Source organism: Gopherus flavomarginatus, chromosome 6 (assembly GCF_025201925.1).
Source record: "Gopherus flavomarginatus isolate rGopFla2 chromosome 6, rGopFla2.mat.asm, whole genome shotgun sequence".
Classification (NCBI taxonomy): Eukaryota; Metazoa; Chordata; order Testudines; family Testudinidae; genus Gopherus; species Gopherus flavomarginatus.
Window position 1 is genome coordinate 52,255,096 of NC_066622.1, and position 6,531 is coordinate 52,261,626.

Below are 6,531 nucleotides of genomic sequence, written 5' to 3' on the forward strand. Positions count from 1 at the left end.
ATAGGTTTAATCCAATGTCCCAGTATATACAAGGTGCTCCAGTCAATGACTGGGGATCTCAATCCTTGTGGCTTAAGGTTCCCCCTCTGTGTAACCCAAAGCAGATCTGAGATGAAGAAGGATCGTGTCCCAGGTTCTTAAAACATTTCCAGCAGCCTTTCAGCCTGAGAAAACAATAGGCTTAACTCTTCTTCCAAACATCCTGGCAATTAGTACAGTCCATCAAACACAGTTCAGATACAGATTACCACAACCTTCAAAGAGACACAGACAATAATACTATTTCACTCAAGTATCATCATAAATGTTAATATTCTTTTTTTGCTCTTTGAATTAAAACTATAGCAATAGACAAGACTTGTTTTGCTGTACATCACAAGACCTGAGCAAAAATCTCCCCTTCTACCTCTAACAATGCAGACTTGCATTTCAAAGCTCTGTTCATTTACATATCTTGTTAACCAGTTTTTAAGGTTCACCCACGGGTCAGGTCAGTCTGTGAGGTGAGTTAATTAACTCTTTCTGGCCCTGTCACCTTTCAATGAGATATAGATTATACTTATAATGTCACAGTCTCGGTGAGTTGACTGCTGCAGCTCCCGTAGACTCTGCCTGCGCCTCTCACCGAGCTGGAGTACAGCAGGCGAGGGGGAGCACTCAATGTATTGCATCTACACTAGACGCGATATATCAACCCCCGCTGGATCGATCGCTGCCCACCGATTCGGCAGGTGGTATAGACATACCCCGAGTATCTGGTGATCGGAGCTGGACCCCCGAGGGGGACACATTGAAGGAACTCAGGGGTTAAGGTGCCTCTATTGTCAACTGTCAGGGCTGCTGTGGCTCAGAGGAGGGTGCTTGACTGCCTGGCAGGCTTAGGCGCCGCAAGCCTTGGAGGTGGGAGAAGTGAAGCGGCCACGGCGTGCTCGGGGTGCTCGTGCTCGGAGCAGGGGTGAGCTCGGGCGAGGGGGGTGCCGCAGGGCAGAGCAGGAGAGTTGCCACAAGAGGGGAGCCTCAGGGTGGAGGGGGGAGCTGCCACGGGTGGGGCGCCTCAGGGCAGGGGTGCGGGGGGGGGGTGGCAAGGTGGAAGTTTCGCCTAGGGCATGAAACTTCCTTGCACCGCCCTGCCCCACGCCCTGCCTGCAGCCACCCTGCACCCCCTGCCCTGCCCTGCCGGCAGTCAGCCTCTGTCTCCAGCCAGCCCTGCACCTTCTGCTTTGCCTGCACCAGCCGCCCCTCTCCTGCCCTGTCTCCAAGCCAACCCCTGATGCACCCCCCTGCCTGAAGCCAGCCAGCCCGCAGCCCTTGCCCTGCCTGAAGCCAGACCCTACCTCCAGCCAACCCACATCCACTGGTGCCCTGCACTTCCCAGGGCAGTAACCCTGCACATCTGCTTCAATGAGGGGGGCAGGGAGCAGCTGGGACCCACACATGTGCACACCCTAGGGTGACCAGACAGCAAGTGTGAAAAATCGGGACGGCGTGGGGGGTAATAGGATCCTAGATAAGAGACCCAAAATTCGGACTGTCCCTATAAAATTGGGACATCTGGTCACCACAGCACACCCCCAGGACTCCTGAGTTCCATTGCTGGGTTTCCTATTGGTTCCTCTGCTGGTTGTTTTCCTTTTCCTGGGGACTTTGGGCAAGTTGCTCCCCACTCTCGGGCTCTGTCCCCAGCAGTCAAATGGGGATTTCATACTTTCCCGCTATTGGAAAGTGCTGGGAGAATCCCCCAGCAAAAACTGCTCTGACAGTGCTAAGCAGCATCTGACCAATCAAGGTCGGAGCTCACTGCCCAGGAGGAGTGCTTGGCTCTGGGGTTTCACTTCAGCCCAGTGTAGAGAGACAGCCCTAACCATGGAGTTTGGCTCAAGAAGACCAAGTCTCCAATTTGTTAAGGGTGTTTTGAATTTCAATCCTGTGCTCCAAAGTGCTTGGTGTCAGTTGTAAACTTTAGGAGCATGCTCTCCACTCCATTTACCAAATAATTCATGAAAATATAGAATAGTACCTGACACCGGACTGATCCCTGCCAGACCCACTAGGTTCATCCTCCCCGTTGGGCAGCTAAACATGGAGAAGGGCTCCTGGAGTCTTGGCTTTCAACCAGCTCTGCACCAACATTACACTGATTGCAGCTGGACTACATTTCCCTCTTTTGCTTCTGAGAATGTCCTGCGGGACTGTGTCAAAAGCCTTAGTAACACCAAGCTAGATCCCATCTATTGTTTACTCACCTCTACCAGGCCCAGAACCCTGCCAAAGAAGGAAAGAGGATTGGTTTGGAATGATTTGTTCTTGACAATTCCACGCTCACTAGTCATAAGAACCAAATCATCCTGTAGGTGCTGCTGACAAACTGAGTGTTTAAGAATGTATTGCAGGATCTCTCCAGCTATGGCAGTCAGGCTAGCTAGTCTGTAAGTCCCAGAGGTCTTTTTGTTCCCCTTTGAAAGATAGGTCCTGTCTTGTTCATGGATGGGAAGATGTTCTTTTTGCAGGGGTCTCAGACGAGAACTGGGGCACAACACCTGGTTTGGTAAGGCCACAAAAACGGAGGCAGGGACCTGTTCTCTGCTGCTGGCAAAGAACCCCAGGTACCTAAAAGATAGAGACTCACATCTTTGAATGGGCTTTAAAAAGGCAGTGGTTAATAAGTTTGGCCCCGACCATTTCTTGTTTCCACAGACTAGACATTTTAGCAAACTTTAGAATTCCTTGGTGCTAAACACTGTGAAACTCCCCTTTCTCCTTCACAGAGGGCTTTAACGCCCCTTATCTCACTTGGGCTCTAAACTGCCCATAGTTCGAGAACTGTTCCTGTTCCGATTGGACAGATGGGAGAAGGGAAGTGACCTACCCAAGGCCTACACAACAAGGTGATGGCAGAGCCAGAAAGAGAAGCAACCAGTTCTGACTCCTGTTCTAACAGATGAAAACACCCCAGAGCCCAGGAATCGAGATGGTGGGAAAATTTCATTCAAACCGTTTCTGTCCGAAAATCCCATTTAGACTAAACCAGTTTGTTTCTCAAAATCATAACAAGTGGGATGAAAGATCTTTGCAAAAATATTTTGTTGCAAAACAAAAGCATCTCCTCTTTGTTAAATTGTCTCCTCGCACACAGAGAGGAGATACTTACATCTCAACCATTAGATAAGATGCTTCAATCTGAGCTAAGTCGTTGCTACTATTTAACAATTTCAAAATAAAAAAATACAAATAAAATAGACTATTTCAGATAATCTATTATGTCATAATCTGCTCTGAGTAAACATGATGGGAAACTTCATATTATGCACTACTTCTAGTGACACTCCCAAATGGATCCGCATCCTTCACCCACCATGAGGTAGGTAAGAGCGGATCATTATTATCCCTACTTTAAAGAGGGAGAAGCTAAGGCTGAGAAAGGAGAATCGACTTGTCTTAGGTCACACAGCCCGTCAGAGGCAGTGTTGGGAATAGGACCGAAGAGCCCTGATTTTCAAACAAACCTTCGGATCTTGAATTTCAGACCTTGAATGACCTGATTACTGTGCTCTCAGAGGAGCTCCAGACCAACAACAGTGACAGTAATTATTCAGCAAGTATTTGAGGAGAACTGCAATGTTAGAGGGAATCATCAACTGCTCAGAGACAATTAATGCAGAGAAGCAGCAAAATTAATCAAAGATAGAACTGGTTCTGACTTATTTACTTGATCTTAAAAGAGAACAACAAGGACCTGAGTCTCCTCCCTGTCAATAACCCCCTGCTCAGCCAATCAGGCTAGAGACTGAGGACGGGAGGCTGAGGGTTCTCACCAGAGAGCCCAAAGGATGGCCCAGGTCACTGGTGGGGATCACTCCCCGAGCACCATTTCAGTCCCACATTTTTGGGTGGACCTTCCATAGTGGGAGCTGCAGAGGACTTCCCTGCAACACACACACACACACCTCTGTCCTGTTGTTGGGAAGGGAACAGGAGAAAGGACAAGAGAAGCAAGAGAAGAAGAGGAGGGAGGGATGGAGGAAGAGGTGAAACAAAAAGGACAAACCCTAATGTCCCCAGCGATTTTAAGGGACAAAATCCCAGGTGCGCAAGAAAATTCTGCCTCTTTAAGCTCATGTTTTCCATGCCTAGAATTCACTTGTCACCAGATAGATCAGACTGAACAGGTTTCAAACCTCCAGGAGGCTCTTACCTTCTAAACAGGGACAGCTGTTTTCTAGTAAAATCATTACAAGGGAAGGAGGAAACTCGAAAGAGGTTCCTCCTGGCGCTCACGTCCATGACCCCAAATAATCTCTCAGTCCTCAAAGAGAGACCTGGAGAAGGAAACGTGCTGAAGCAAAGCCACAGAGGTGTCTGAGGTTTCCCTGGCTCCTCGCCCCTGTCCTGCCTGGCTGATGTCAGCATCTCTTTGTGAGGTCACCACCTCCCCACCACCTTTGACCAATAGTCTGAGGTCCTGCAAAAGGCCTTTGTGATGTCACTGCCACACCCCTCCCTTGCTGGGCTAATGTCCTGCCCCTGGCCAGGTACTTTGGAGGTTTGAGCTACTCCCTGTGGATCACCCCACTCAAGGAGCGTTCGTTCTAGGCAGCAAGCCGGCTAGACAGGAAAACATCAGACGCTGCTCCCAATGCTACACTCAGTTTTTCAGAAATTAGTCGACTTCATGGTCAGAAGAAACCATTAGAGCGTCTAACCTGCATATCACAGGCCTCCTGTATGACATAACAGCTACTTTGGGGGCAAACACATTCCAGAAAGGCATCTAGTCTTCATTAAATGACATCAGGAGATGGTGAATCCACCACTTTCCTTGGTAGCTTGCTCCTGTGGTGAATCATCCTCGCTGTTGACTATTGTGCCTCAGTTGTAATATGAATTTGTCTCTTTTCACTTTCCAGCCATTGGGTCTTGTTATGCCTTTCTCTGCTCCATTCAAGAGCCCGTAAATACCCAATCTTTTCTCTCCATTAAGGCACTTCAACATTTCAATGAAATCACCTTTCAATCTTCTTTTGATAAGCTAAACAGGTTGAGTTCTTTCAATAGCTCACTGGAAGGCATTTTTCTCCAGCCCTCAGAACATTTGGTGGCTCTTTGCTGCCCTAGCTCCAATTTCACAACATCTTTTTCAAATGAGGACACCAGAACTGGAGGCAGTATAAAGGCTCTATAAAGGTAAAATTAAATAGGTTGCAGAGGAGTTTTTTTTAATTTCGGCTTTTGTCTCTCTGCAGTGAGAAAAAACACTCCCCGAATGCCAAAATTTGAGCCAAGAAAAGCGGCAGTGTGAACAGCGCTTCATAGGTGGAGCTGTGCTCCCAGTGATGAAGCTCCTGCCCCTCATTGGAGGTAGATTGGCTTTGTTGACGGGGAAGCTCTCTCCCAGCGATAAGGACGGCCACACAGCGCACCTTACAATGGCATGGTTAGAGTGGCACAGCTGCACTGTGGTAAGGTGCGCGGTGTAGACACAGCCTCAGAGCTGGGGAAAGCCGACAGGCGCTGAGGAGCACAGGGTTCAGACAGAGACATCCGTTAGGAGAGGAACTATTCACAGGGATTCTCTATAGCCTAGTAAGGTGGAGAGGATGGAAGATGATAATGTACAGGTAGGTTCTGATGAGAAACAGTGAAATGAAAGAGTCTGCCTCAATTACATCATGTAATAGCAGACAGCTAAAATGGGACACATTTTAGAAGTGCTTAAATACAAACGCTAAACGTCTAAGTACTAAGACTGGTGAATTTGAGTGCCTGGTATTGAGTGACGATATTGATAGAATAGGCATCACAGAAACCCCAGCACCCCCTCCTGCACCCACATGGGGAGACTGACCTGTGTGCATAGAGCAGCTGGCATTGCTGCCCCCCACTCCTCCCTGGAACGCTGCTCAACTGGGCACCCCTAGGGGCTGTGGGATGTGGGGGCAAGAAGTGAGATCATCCGAGCTCCCTGCATCCAGGTCACTTTCCTCAGCCGGGCTGCATAGCGGGAGGGCAGAGAGCAGCAGCTTCTGATGCTCCCCTCACAGCACAGCCCAAGTGGGAAAAGTGACCAGGACGCATGGAGCACATAGGGTTGCTCCTTACTCCCCTCAAACCTCTATGGACCCATGGAGGAGCATTGGGGCAGGGGAGAGCAGTGAGCACCTTTGCACTGCCACACGGTGCCCTTTGACCCCTGGAGCCCTGGGCGGCTATCGGGGGGCACCACTCCTAAGGCCGGCCAGGCTCCCCAGAACGAGCAGCAGAAAACACAGAGACTGGCCACACACTGAGCAGTGGTAGCCTGGGCGGCTCGTAATGGAGGCTCAGGGGGGAGGGGTGTCATAACATTTTTTCCCAGATTTGGACCTTAGCGTCCAAAATATGGGTGTTAGCATGAAAACCTCCAAGCTTAGTTACCAGCTTGGACCTGGTAAAGTTGCCACCAGCCAGGGATTTATACAGTGCCTGGCTCACTGTGGTCTCCCCAAAACCTTCCCCGGGGGACCCCCAGACTCAGATGCCTTGAGTCTCACAACA